The following is a 14417-nucleotide window of genomic DNA, read 5'->3' as shown; positions in this document are numbered from 1 at the left end:
ACATGGTTTACCGGCCGGCCGCATGTTGGCAGCGCTTTGGTTTTCCCCTCGCTCCGCTGTTCTCTCTTTGCCGTCGGCTGATCGTAGGCTCCAGGGAAGCTGGTGGTCAGGCCACGGTGTGCTCGCGGTTGGTGTATGGAGCTAGAATATTGCTTTCAATCAGGTGCTTCTAGCTAGTTTCTCTTTGGATTAAGATGTCACTAGGAGAAATCTGAGTACACTGACAAGTATCTTGTTGTGAGTTTGTTGCGTGTTTAGGCTTTCTGCTCCGAGGCCCAACTAAGTGCATGTGCCCCACCCCAACTTTACTCTATTTCTGCTAGAATCTGCATCTTCACCAGATTGAACAGACTGTCTGCCTTGGCAAAACTATGCCACTTCACCACCATTTTGGCTTCATAACAACGCACAGACTTTTTTTTCTCAACACTTTTATTTATCAATGATCCGAGATATACAGAGCCATTAATTGTAACTGTTGGCTTGACCCCAGGGCCACAGCAGTATGAGAACAACATTCTCCATCACAATGAAGAGCCCACCCCCAACATTACATAGTACAAGCAGCATCCACCTACAACCCCCAGGCATCACAACAAGGAAGAGCCAGACAAAAGGGGCGGCTTCGTGGGTGTAATTTTAGGGTGGTTGGTAAGGGGGTTTGTCTCCCCCAACTTTTGGGGCACATCATATTGTCCCAATCATTTGGCAGGGGCTTCTTTCATTTAGATGTCATGTCCCCCCAACATTTTCAATAATGCTACTCCACGGGGTGGCTTAAAGGTCCAGGACAGAAGATGTTGGTAATACTCAACAAACGGCAACCAGACCTATAAATATTTGGTTAGTTGATTATTCATACAGGCAGTAACCTTTTCAGTGACTTATATTTCCCACACCTTAAGCTTCCATTGTGCCAGTACTGGCCCCTCTGGGTTCTTCCTTCCACATGTGACGGGAATTCAAGCTGCCAACAGGAGTTGGGTCACCAACTGCGCCCGACATCCTGATCAGGGATACTCATCCTCCACAGAACTTCTCATTAGAACAACCAATGTTTCAGCTGGCAAGTCTGTTGCAGTGATTTCCTTAATTAGCGCTAGAATGGTCACCCATAAAGTATGAACCATAGGACAAGACCGCCACATATGGAAATAACTGCCCCGCAAGCCATATCCTTACCAACAGGTCAGATCCAAGTCCAGATTCATTTTATGTAACGTGAGTAACAGTAAGTACCATCTGTAATGCAGTTTCTACATACAGTCCCTATTCGTGATGCATTTAGAGGAGGCTTGATTTCTAACCCAGGTATCTTCTCAAATGTCATTGTTTACAGCATGTCCAACCTAATTTTCCCCATTAGTAAAATGTGACGACCTAGCCTGCAATAGGTTAATCCCTAGCAATTGATACAGACACGAGCTGCCTCCCCTATCGATCCCATCAAATAAAGTAACTTCAAGTGTCACATGATCTCTGGTTGCCCCTGTCTTCACTGAAGGATTGGTGATCCAAAGCCAAATCTGAGCATACCTTAATCTTTCGCTTTCAGGAATATCTAGACCCCTTCTAATCCAGGGTGGAAATCCATGTCCCGTGAATCCTTGTGAGAATTCCAGGTTTCCCAAAACCGGGGTACACTGACCCAAGCCCGGGACCATCCCAGACTTCCTCGGTACTCCATACCAACAATGTAGCGATACCTGCGTCAAGTTTAATAGAATAGTGGTGCAGCGGAGATTAGTATGATCTATGAAGGGCATACAAGCTGATTTACAAGGGGAGAAGGCCTGCTCAAGGGTGACCCATTTACTAGGGCCAGTGAGAACCCTTCAGGAGAACATACAGGAGTCCTGAGCTGTTAGGTAATACCTGAAGAGGTCCGGAGCACCCATGCCACCCCTTTTTGATATTGCACAACACAACTCCCCTGGGGATCCTAGGCTTTTTTCACATGCAATTAAAATGCTGAACCTTGCATTGCTGGGACAGTAAAGCAGAGGTAGGCACCTGGACTGGCAAGGATTGACAGAGATATAGGAATCTCGGTAACAGATTCATCTTCATGGCAGTGATCCACCCCATCAAAGAGTTTTCTTGCCTACTTCAACAACGAAGATCATCTGCCAAGTCTTTAAACCGGCTGGGGGAGTTGGCCCGATAGACCTCCTGGGGAAAACTGAGCATTTGAACTCCCAAGTATGAAATGGAGTCAGATTCCTAAACAACCGAGCAAACGCCTTGCACGGCCACTATACTCTAACTGGCTATTTGGACACCCGGTGCTGCATATTTCTGGTAATTCACAGCAAATCCGGAGATCTCTTAGAATCGCCTCAGCTCAGACACAGAAGCCCTGAGAGAGGTTGGGTAGTCCGTCAGCGTGAGCAAGACATTATCAGCATAAAGAGAGAACTTATGATGGATCCAACTAACCACCACCCCCTGTAACTCTGGATTATCCCTGGTTTTCTTGGCAAACAAACAATTGCGTAATGAGAGCGAATAACAAAGGCGACAATGGGCAGCCCTGTCTTGTTCCTCTGGTGATACGAATAGGAGCAGTATACTTTCGATGAACTTTTATTCTGGTGGAAGGTGAGGGATAATTAGCTAGGACCAGACACTGAAAAGTCAGCCCACCTCCTCAGCCATAATTGAGGCATCCAGCACCTCCCGGTCAGGGCAATTCACAAGCTGCCAATAAGCGCTTGCTGGGGGAGTTGGAGAGCCCACTATCATTTCTGTAGTAAATTACCTCTCAGCGGTTTCCACTTTGCCTTGTTATGACTATTGAATCATCCACTTGTCATATGCTCCTGCTTGTGCTGGTACTGTTAGTGCAGTGCTGCCGTGCACCTTTATTGCCAATTGCTTGCGCTGCATGCGCTTTTGTTCTTGTCAATTGCTTGCGCTGTGCTGCGTGCGTGTTACTGACTTCTCCTTTCTCATTGCAGGTGCGGGGTGGAGCTTGGTGGACCGGGAGCTGATGGACTGAATGCGTGCAGAAGCACAGAGCCGGAGGAGCAGGGAGAGCTGTGGGAAGATGCAGGCAAGGAACCAGCATGAGGCGAGGGAAACTATCAACAGGTAAGTGTTCTGAGATGAAATGCCAAGTTGCGGTGATTCCCGTTCTGTCCTTAATGTGTGTTTTTGTTTCTTTTGCAAGATTGAGTTCAGCGAAGAACCTTCGGTAAGCGCACAGCTGCTAGGGGCAGAGCAGCGCGAAGTGAGGCTACACGTATGGGTGTGCCTTAAATAGGAAACGCACCCATGCAAAATAGACGTCCTGTTCCAATGAGTTTTGATCGCCCAACAGTCGGCCATGTTGGTGGGATTGGAATGGGTACCTGGAGTGGCCATCTTGCAGGGCATTCCCAGCAGCACTAAGGCTGGTCTTAGAGCGCCAGGTGCGCAACAACTAAGTCCAGATTTCCCTTTCCTTCCTCCTCCCAGTCCAAAACGCAGTGTGTGAGTGTGGTATGCGAGTGTATGAGCACAAGTTCCTGGTGATCATGACAATATGTACCTCACGGATGTAGGGCATCAAAGAGGGAGAGACAAGGAGATCAATCCTCGAGAAGGTTCTGTGTACATGTGAGAAATTTGTGTAATCACACTCCTCTCAAGCAATAGCCTCCAAAGGTCAACAAAATTCATTTCCACAAATAGCTTCGGCACTGCAAGGACATACCTGATGTCAGTAGTGGAGGGGGGGGCATGGTACTTGTCCAAGTTAGGGTCAGGTACCAGGTTGAAATCACCCCCAATTATCAACTCTCTCTCGATAAACGTCACCATCTCAGGCATAGAATCAGTGAGGAACATGTTCTGTTTTTCATTCAGAGCATAAATATAAACTATTGAAAATAGGTGCCCGAATAGCAGGCCTTTGAACCTTACAAACCTATCTCCTGGATCACGTTTTGACTTCTAGTTCCATGAAAGGGTATCCCTGGCAAATAATATCTCGGTCCCTACCCACTTGGAGTCACACAATGCCACATATTAATGGGGAAAGAGCCAGTTTTGTAATCTACCGACATCAGAGGGAGATAGGTGGGTCTCCTGGAGGCAACAGAACAACCCATATCATGGATCCTTTATAGGATAGACCTGCGTTTGTTAGGAGAATGAAGTCCCTGCATGTTAAGCGTAAGCACCCGGACCCTGGATTGGGCAGCGCATACCATACTGTTTCATACCATACTGTCAGGATCTAATAAGTATTAAAGAATAGTGCGCTCAAAAATGTTATTGTCCCGATCATTCGGGCAAGTCGTTATAAGCGTACGTTGATCGATTGTAAAAAGAATTCCTATGCGTCTAACCTTAGTTTTCCGCACTTTTACACATGCGAAATCAAGGAGTCGGGCACGGCCATCTTGTGATAATCTTATCCGTTGATCGATCGGCTTAAGTTTGAGTGCTCCTGCGGCACTAAATCATATCACCCGCCCCTGAAGCTGACATCACTATTCCTAGCAATATTTTCCACCTACTTTCATGACGTTAGTGGACAGCGTAGCCAAACGCGTCCATACATCACCTACGTCTTAACGTCAGTTGACGCAGAACCCGGAAATTCAACAATCACATCCTCTCACAGTACAGCGGGTCCCAAATCAGAATAGAAAACACTATTTTTAAAGGAAACATCATCAATATTCTGCAATTTATAATGTTCTTTTGTTTTGCAAAAAACGCTCGGAGAACATCTGCAGATTTCCATTTATCACCAATTTTTGAATGTCCTTGGATTACAGCATCAAAACTTTATCATGAGGCACACATTGTTCCTTTCAGGAGAAGATGCGCATTCAACGCTACTTCATTCACAAGGCTTCGGCATCAGCTTCTTGCTAGACCACTGTAAACGATAAAAGGTTGCTCCTAGTCGCAGGTACTGCCAAAGAGCATATAGGTCCTGGGCGATCGTCCCATATCAGCGTAATCGAAATCCATCCATTTAGGCGTATCTGCCACTGCTGGCTGAAGAAACCATCACTCGGCATCTGGAAACAATGACATTCGCAGAAAGGAAGAATGTAGCTGTGTAGAAAACAGAATAAAAATATAATTTAGTAGCTGTTCTTTATTCAAATGTATCCATTTACCCTTTAATTCTTCACCGGATGAAACCTAATAACAAACACAAACAATGGAAACACACAGAAAACATTGTGGAAAGTTGGAGTCTACGATGTGCTTGAGAGGTTAGCGCTGTGGAGTATGTTTAGCTCCCAATGGGATGCAGAAGCTGATGGAAAAATTCAAAGAACACATAGATGGCATTATAACTGAATATTAGCAACAAACTTGGGGTTGGTGGAACCTGTGGGAACCCAGACGTGGACTGCATGCTCACTGTGCTCAGAGAGGCACAGCTCCACCTCACTGATGGGGCACAACAAGGCTGAAACACGTGTATGGGGTTGCTGTAGGTACTCTAGTTCAGAAGGGAATTGCCATAGCATTTCAGTGCTGGACTGCCCACGTGCCCAGGAGAAAGACAAATATGCAAATGGTTATTTCACACCTGTAACGGAAGTGGCAACATAACATTTCGACAATCGAACCAAGTCCCCTTGGAAAATGTTCTGCACCCGGCTCATCCAATAATACAATGTTGATAGCACACACTGATATGTCATGGGATGAAGTGGTTTAGATATCACTAGCCTGCATACAGGTTGTGTTTGCGTGTCATCACAATATACCACAACCAAAAACCCATAACAATCTAAGCAGCAAATGAAAGCTTTACTCGTTCACCTATAAACTCGTCTTCAGTCAAACTTACATCGATATTTGGCATTTTCATTCTCTTGGCGTAACGCAGAGTGTCCGCTCAGAACAACGGTTTTCATAAAATGAAAATAAATGTTCCAATGTCAAGTTTTAAAATAGTAAACCTTATAATTTTTGCGGCTATTCCACAATTTCCGTCCCTCAATCCATAGCGCATCCTCTCTTTCTTCCAAGGTTGAACAACAATTGAACCTTTTTGGGAACGTGTATGGTAAGTTTCAATTTTGTGAAGGAAAGCCACAAATCAAAAACATACTGTACAAGGCGCGTCGGTTTGAACTCCCCATAAGCTACAACAAACAAAGTGACCTTCACTCCATGGGATGTCTATGCGCGCCCTGTTCTCTCGGAGGAATGGACTCTGCGGATAACGTGAGACACTGACAAGTCATAAATCCAAGTGCCCATTCATCTCCACTCAACTTCCTGTGCAGTAACAACCTACACCACGCCAGGCCTGAGCCGACCAGCTCATACCCCACAGTTAATCTCATGCTGACATCCATCTGACCCTCCCGTGCCCTGATCAGTCAAGGACCCACAAATGCGGGGTGAAAGCGGGAGGGGGCAAAACACAGAGTTACACTTGACAAAGAGGATACATTTGAAAAGACAATTTGGACGCTATGGCCACATATGTCGAGCTTTACAGACACCAAGCAACCACAGACATGCATGTTATAGTTTGAGATATAAATGAATGAATCATAAACAAGATTAAATGTGCATAATTAATACTTCTTAATACTTTTAATAGCTTTGAAATTCGAGTTTAATAGCATTCCATTGTTCATGTACAATGTACAAACATTGTGGAACATATCCCAAAAGTTATAGTAAACATATTAAGAACACTGTTGCAAATCATTTATACTAGGAAGTCAACTGTTCAACGAGGTCCGCTTTAAGTGGACAGCGCTCGTTTGCAATGTTTTGTGGCAGTGTACGTGTCCTAGGAACAAGATCAGGATGGATTCCATGACTATGCATGGCCAACACAGTCAAAGTGATATCTTTCATATAATTGAATTCCATTTCCTGGTAAATTGGCTTGGCCACCCATTTTTCGCTTTGTTTTGAAAAGGCCATTGTGTAACGAAGCATCCAAAGGTTTCCTGCAGTTCTCGATTGTTATCTCTGTAGATTCTCGTTCTGCGCTAAAATGGCTAGTAATGTTCTAGATTGCATACCGTCTATGTTGAAATGCAACCTTTCGGGTCTGTACTTTAGGCACATATTGTGGAACACCTCCAAATCTCCGGTGTGACAGAATTCTGTGAGTCCCTTTAGGTCTCTTGATCTTCTCAAGAGCTTTGTGTGGAGGTGAAGATTGAACCACCCCCTTCTTCTTCTGTTCCTGCTCCTCTGATAAAGGTACATGTGCACATTCGTGTAAATGTTGGTTTTCTGTCCATGAGTGAACGTTGGAACAGTAGTGCATCAATGAGCGCCATTTTTCAAGTAGAATTTCCACAGACCCATCACAAGTTTTGGAGCTTCACCAAAGATGGTTGCTGAAAGACTGAGACCACTGTAAAATATTGCCTGAACCCCTTTTTTTACCAGCAGCTGTGATTTTTTTACTGACTAATTTGGCAATGTGCCATACATCAAATTGATGATGAATGTTTGGAAACTGCTCTCGCATGGCCTGGGCTATTGAAACATGTCTGTCAGTGGCTATGAGGTCTATTTGCATTCCCCTTGATTGAAAATGTTTGTGGGATTTTATGAAACCATGTTTCTCCATGGCCACAGAGGATTTACATTGGGACACCTGCACAATCTCCAAACTCACAGTCTTTTTAGTTTCCATGTCTTCAAAGTGGTATGTGCAGCACTTTGCTGAAAGTCCGGGGCTGTCACACTGTCCCGAGAATGCGCTTTCAGTTGACATTTGTTCAATTTTCCAGGCTTGACTAATAGCAGGGAATAAGAATTCTCTTTGATATTTGTAGTACTGCCTTTTAGTAAGGAACTGAACTCCCAGAAATTGACAGAAACTGGACTTACTAAAAGTCGAGCCACTGAAAAGTAAAGCTGCTGAACACAGTAGATTTCCAGCTGGCACTTTGCCGAGCATCGGTTGAGCGGACCATGAAAATGTATCATGGAGGTGGACACAGGTAGCTTGGATTTTCAGGTTAGTGCCTTGTAATACACGAGTCACATTCACGAATGGCTCCACGCATATTTCCCCCCTCACTGGATGGACTCATTTCAGCATCAGTATATTCACTACCAGGCAGCTGTCGAATACAATGTATTTTGGCTCCTTCATTAGCCAATCGTCCTGCAGGAATGTGGTTTGTGACTCAACTGTGGTGGACAAATTGCCCAAACTAGAAAAACTGTAGTCTAGCTCTTTGGCAAGTTCCTCGGTCAATTGCGTTGAAACACTTCACATTTATATGCATGTCACTGTCAAATAGTATCCTATGTAGGATTGACTTTCTTTCATTCAATGTAACTGTTAGTGCGCATACCTCATACTCTGGACCAGCTGCAAAGGATGATGTAATTGTAGTCGAAGTACCAGCATCCCCCTGTAACACAGTACCTGTTTTAGTACGGATGAAAACAGCTAATTGGAACTGAGACAATGGGATGCAGACAATGGTACATATAAAGAGAAACCTATAAATGACACGAAGTGTAAACAACCAACAGGATACATAAACATTTTCATATTGTTGGACATTTCAAGCATAATACATTCTCGTGAAGGAAAAATGAAATAAAATTACCTGATAGGCGCTTGAAGTTGTAGTTGACTTGTGAAAATAAATCGAAGCAGAATCTTGCTCCTTCATTTTCAGTGCATTGTCATGAAGTGGTAAAAGGTAAAATTAGATTTGCATTAGATATGCGGGTAAATGCAACTGTCGAGAATATAAACATCTGCAAGTCTATAGGCCTCACCATTGGTATACTTGACGTGTCAGTGGTTTCGTCACTTTCGAGGGTCTGTGCTTCCGTCAGTATGTTTTCCTAAACAAATTGACATGTCAAGCAACCGATTACAAAAACATTATGCTTCCTGTGAAGGGCACTATGGCATTGTTTTCCATGTTCATAATTACTTAATTTGTAGCTCCATAAACCAGGCACATATATGTATTAAAATGCGGTATAGTTAAAATGTAATACAATCTGGTAAATATGCAAACTTTAGTAAAACACATTTACACCAAAAGCACCAATCCGTTCATAGAGTTACCTGTTCAGTACCCCACCGCCCACAGCTAATTCATCATCCGGGACTCACAAGAGGCAGTGTGTGCATCAATAGAGTTGGAATTGCATTTGGAAGCAATTTACGAAACATTCTGGGTCGACTCGTTTTTGTGTTTGTCGATTGGTCGTACATATCCTGGGTAAAGTGCATGCTACAGATGCGGAATCAATTGGCCCTCAAGTCTCCCAAGACAACCTGGGGTCTACTTTCAATCTCGTCCACCACAAAACCACAATGTTAAACCCATCCTTTTATTAAATGAATATCCTTCGGGAATGTATGCAGGATTGTGCCCTGACTTTTGACATGGCTCCTAGAACGACAAACCCAAAACAATACAAGCAGGCATTCTTGAAAAATCAATAAGATCCGTATAAAAAAAGTATAAATAATTACAAAAGAATTGCAATGAATGCATGAGATTGATGGAATTATATCACAGTTTTCTATGTTTGTTTTGTTCAAAGAAGCAAAACCTGTGTAGTGTAGTCGAATACTACATACATACAGAATTGATGATATGACGCAAATCGTAACGTGTTACTCATCCGTTGAATGTACTTTCATGCATCAAAACGAAACATGCTTATAGACAAGGTCCGAGAAAGATGTGATTCTATTGTAATTGACAATGATCAAATGTACTGTACATCGAGATCAGAACACTTGAAACATTAGACAATGGTAAAGTCATTGAGCTGAATGAACATTACACTTCTCGGTACATTCGGTCGAAACAGATAGACATTTTGAGATCAGAAAGAGATGAATATAGTGAAGTTAAAACGTGACGTGCCCTTACCTTGACAAACAATTAGATTCTGCAAGCAGGGGAGTTAGTAGCAGGAGAACAGGCAGCACGATCAAGAGTTGACTTACAGTGCTCAGGGATGTTCTCTGGATAAATATCACAGGGGTTATAAAGGATTAGAAAAGTGTATGTGAATGTGTGATATGTTTCTGGCACAGTCTGCATCAAGGGAGCCTGGAGAAACTGGGTCTTGGGAGGCCATGTGTACAATGGCCCCTGTGCGAAAGATACCTTTGAAGTGTACATGGCGTTTGGCAACTTGGCTGTTCCCACCTTGCCAGCCCCCTTGGGAACTCACAGCCACAGATGAGAACTGCCATTGATAGTGGAGGGGGGATGGGTGGGCAAGAGGCATGCAGAAAAGCGCCAGAACACTGCTGACTGGAGACACACTTATGTGGATTGCAGGGATGCGGTCTACTTCAGGGGAGCCTGAAGACGCTGGGTCTGGGGAGGCCATGTGAACAATGGCCCCTGTGCGGAAAATACCTTTGAAGTGTACATGGCGTTTGGCAACTTGGCTGTTCCCACCCTGCCAGCCCCCTTGGGAACTCACAGCCACAGATGAGAACTGCCATTGATAGTGGAGGGGGGATGGGTGGGCAAGAGGCGTGCAGAAAAGCGCCAGAACACTGCTGACTGGAGACACACTTATGTGGATTACAGGGGCGCAGTGTGCTTTAGGGGAGCCTGGAGACACTGGGTCTGGGGAGGCCATGTGAACAATGGCCCCTGTGCGGAAAATACCTTTGAAGTGTACAGGGTGATGGATGGGGAAGAGGGGTGCAGAAAAGCACCGGAACACTGCTGAAGGGAGACACAATTATGTGGATTGCAGGGGCGTGGCCTGCTTCAGGGGAGCCTGGAGACACTGGGTCTGGGGAGGCAATGTGAACAATCGTCCCTGTGCGGAAGATACCTTTGAAGTGTACATGGTGGTTGGCACCTTGGCCATTCCCACCCTGCCAGCCCCCTTGGGAGCGCACGGCCACAGGTGCGAACTGCCATTGATAGTGGAGGGGGGATGGATGGGCAAGGGGCGTGCAGAAAAGGGCCGGAACACTGCTGAAGGGAGACACACTTATGTGGATTGCAGGGGCACTGTCTGCTTCAGGGGAGCCTGGAGACACTGGGTCTGGGGAGGCCATCTGTACAATGGCCCCTGTATGGAAGATACCTTTGAAGTGTACATGGTGTTTAGCACCTTGGCCGTTCCCACTCTGCCACCCCCCTGGGGAGCGCACGGCCACAGGTACGATCTGCCATTGATAGTGGAGGGGGTTGGATTGGCAAGAGGCATGCAGAAAAGGGCCGGAACACTGCTGAAGGGAGACACACTTATGTGGATTGCAGGGGTGCGGTCTGCTTCAGGGGAGCCTGAAGACGCTGGGTCTGGGGAGGCCCTGTGTGCAATGGCCCCTGTGACGCAAGATACCTTTCAAGTGTACATGGTGTTTGGCACTTTGGCCGTTCCCACCCTGCCAGCCCCCTTGGGAGCACACTGCCACAGGTGTGCACTGCCATTGATAGTAGAGGGGGGAAGGATGGGCAAGAGGCATGCAGAAAAGGGCCGGAACACTACTGAAGGGAGACACACTTATGTGGATTGGAGGGCCGCGGTGTGCTTCAGGGGAGCCTGGAGACACTGGGTCTGGGGAGGCCATGTGAACAATGGCCCCTGTGCAGAAGATACCTTTGAAGTGTACATGGTGTTTGGGACCTTGGCCGTTCCTACCCTGCCAGCCCCCTTGGGAGTGCATGGCCACAGGTGCGAACTGCCATTGATAGTGGGGGGATGGATGGGCAAGAGGCGTGCAGAAAAGGGCCGGAACACTGCTGAAGGGAGACACACTTATGTGGATTGCAGGGGTGCGGTCTGCTTCAGGGGAGCCTGAAGACGCTGGGTCTGGGGAGGCCCTGTGTGCAATGGCCCCTGTGCGAAAGATACCTTTCAAGTGTACATGGTGTTTGGCACTTTGGCCGTTCCCACCCTGCCAGCCCCCTTGGGAGCACACTGCCACAGGTGTGCACTGCCATTGATAGTAGAGGGGGGAAGGATGGGCAAGAGGCATGCAGAAAAAGGCCGGAACACTACTGAAGGGAGACAGACTTATGTGGATTGGAGGGCCGCGGTGTGCTTCAGGGGAGCCTGGAGACACTTGGTCTGGGGAGGCCATGTGAACAATGGCCCTTGTGCGGAAGATACCTTTGAAGTGTACATGGTGTTTGGCACCTTGGCCGTTTATAATGGAGGGGGGATGGATTGTTGCAGAGGAGGTGAGCGTAAAAGGGCACCAACCATTGTTGCATGTCACTCATAGACAAGTGAGCATGTCCTTGATTCACTGAAAAATTGAAACAACTATTCATAAAAGATCATTTGTATTTTATTTTGTTGCTGATGTTGATGGCACAAATGTACTACAAATTGTATACTTCGGGTTGCAGCACAGTGGGGGAAAATCCCCTGTACTGTCCGCTGTCACTGGGGAATTTGGCGCAAATGGCTCCAACGACACAGGCGGGTATTACCAGCCTCCCATGAAGCCACCATATAAACGAAGGATAGGCCACCAGCATGTACCACCTGTGGAAGAGAAACATACATACTGTATTTAAATGAACCTGATAAGTGTACAAACCTTAGATGAAAATGCATCAGGTATCCTATGGCATAGTTGCAAGTACAAATGTTACTTCATGGATCAATCAACTTGGGCTTTAAAGTGTAGACACATTACAAAAGTGAACACCCATGCAATCCATGACATTTGGAACACAGAGAAATATTGTTTCTTAGTTGAAATTGAAAGACACATAAGATGACCACTATGATTTCCCCAAAGCGCGAGAGATGTACTGAATTGCCAGACTACATTCATTTGGCAGTGATAGATCAAACCCACATCTAAAATCCTGCTAATGGGAGATCTAAACCTAGGATACCAAGATCCATTAGACACCCATGCATCTACCATTGAGCAAACCCTTGTCAATATAGGCTTCCTCCAACTCATATCTGAGCCTACCCATTGCAAAGGCAGAACGCTGGACTGGATCGCCACGCTAAACTGCAACCTTAATGTACTATCCAACACCCCATGTGCCTGATCTGACCACCACATCATTCACTTTGAACTTAAAGCCACCCATCACATCCATGCACAGCCCGCACAAGCGCCACCAGCCATTACTAGGAACAAAAAGGCCATCAGCTTGGAGACCCTCCGCCCATACATCCAGCCCATCATAAATCCAACACCCCACACCGAATCTGACACAGAAACCCTTGTCAACTCTTTCAACAAGACTCTACTACTAGCACTAGATCAAATAGCCCCCCTCAAAACCAGGAAAGCCAAACAACCAAGCCACATAAATAAAAGGTTTACTCCAGAACTAAAAGCCCTAAGGAAAACCAAAATGGCAGTAGAAACCAAATGGATAAAAGGTACTACACCCCCAAACATGGCCCTCTTTAAAATAGCCGCTACCAACTACAAAACAGCCATTATTATAACTAAAAGCGACACCTTCAACAAAAGAATTCAAAAGGCCTACTCAGATGTAAAGGAAGTCTTCACAATTCTCAGAGAAATGGAAGCTCCCATACCACCCCAATCCACCTGTGACAAAGATGCTACCTGGTGTGCCAACATCCAGAAGGCACTCCTAGACAAAATAGCACTCCTCCAGACCAAAATAGAAACCAAAAGAAAACTCCTAGCCTCTAAAGGCACTAGCACTGCCACCCACATCCAGCGCAGACACAGCTCCGACCTCTTCAATTTCTCACCCGTCACCACCACACAGGTAGAATCCATAATTGCCAGCCTCAAACCCTCAAAATGTGAAGGAGATATATGTCCAGCCTCCATCATCAAAGAAGGAGCTAAAGATTCGCACCCTTCATCACATCACTTATCAACACCTCCTTTGCCTCTTGCACTGTCCCCAAGAATCTTAAAGACGCTTGGGTCAAACCTCTAATCAAGAAACCCACTCTAAACCCCAACATTCCCACGAACTACCGCCCCATCACCACATCCCATTTCTGCTAAAAATCCTTGACAAAGCAGCCTATATTCAAATCCAGAACCACCTCAAGTCGCACAACCTTCTAGGCCTCCGTCAATCTGGCATCAGACTGAGACACGGCACAGAGACAGCCCATATAGACCTGAAGATCCAAATGGACGATGCCAAAGACAATGGACATCCTTCCCTCCTCCTCCTGTTGGATCTCTCTGCGGCCTTCGACCTAGTTGACCACAACATCTTAACCTCGCATCTTACCACATCAGCCTCCTTCTCATCCAACGCAGCCAAATGGGTCCAATCCTTCCTATACGAAAGATCCATGAGAGTCTTTTCAGACACTGCAGCTGCTGACCCTTCACCCATCACCTGTGGAGTACCTCAAGGCTCCTGCGTATCCCTCACACTTTATAACATCTTTACCAAGATGTTATTTGACCTCCTAGACGACATGAAAGTCCCATACACCAACTACACTGATGACGCACAGATCCTCATCACGCTCACGGGCACCTA

The 14417-nt window shown here is 45.8% G+C and overlaps 1 long non-coding RNA gene across 2 annotated transcripts in view; it reads right to left on the bottom strand.

Moving 5' to 3' along the window:
- The window catches only part of LOC138516090 (uncharacterized), a 97150-nt gene that overhangs the window by 55610 nt on the left and 27123 nt on the right, over positions 1-14417 (bottom strand). The window contains exons 2-4 of one of the 2 annotated variants that reach the window (XR_011282226.1): positions 8737-8805; positions 8562-8621; positions 8301-8360 (exon numbers count right to left, since the gene is read on the bottom strand). This is a non-coding gene — a long non-coding RNA (uncharacterized lncRNA). The remainder of the gene's footprint in view (positions 1-8300; positions 8361-8561; positions 8622-8736; positions 8806-14417) is intronic. The other variant, XR_011282225.1, reaches the window with a different exon arrangement.

This window comes from Ambystoma mexicanum, chromosome 6q, assembly GCF_040938575.1.
Source record: "Ambystoma mexicanum isolate Mex_15411 chromosome 6q, UKY_AmexF1_1, whole genome shotgun sequence".
In the NCBI taxonomy this organism is placed as follows: Eukaryota; Metazoa; Chordata; class Amphibia; order Caudata; family Ambystomatidae; genus Ambystoma; species Ambystoma mexicanum.
This window is presented reverse-complemented; position numbering and strand designations above follow the sequence as displayed.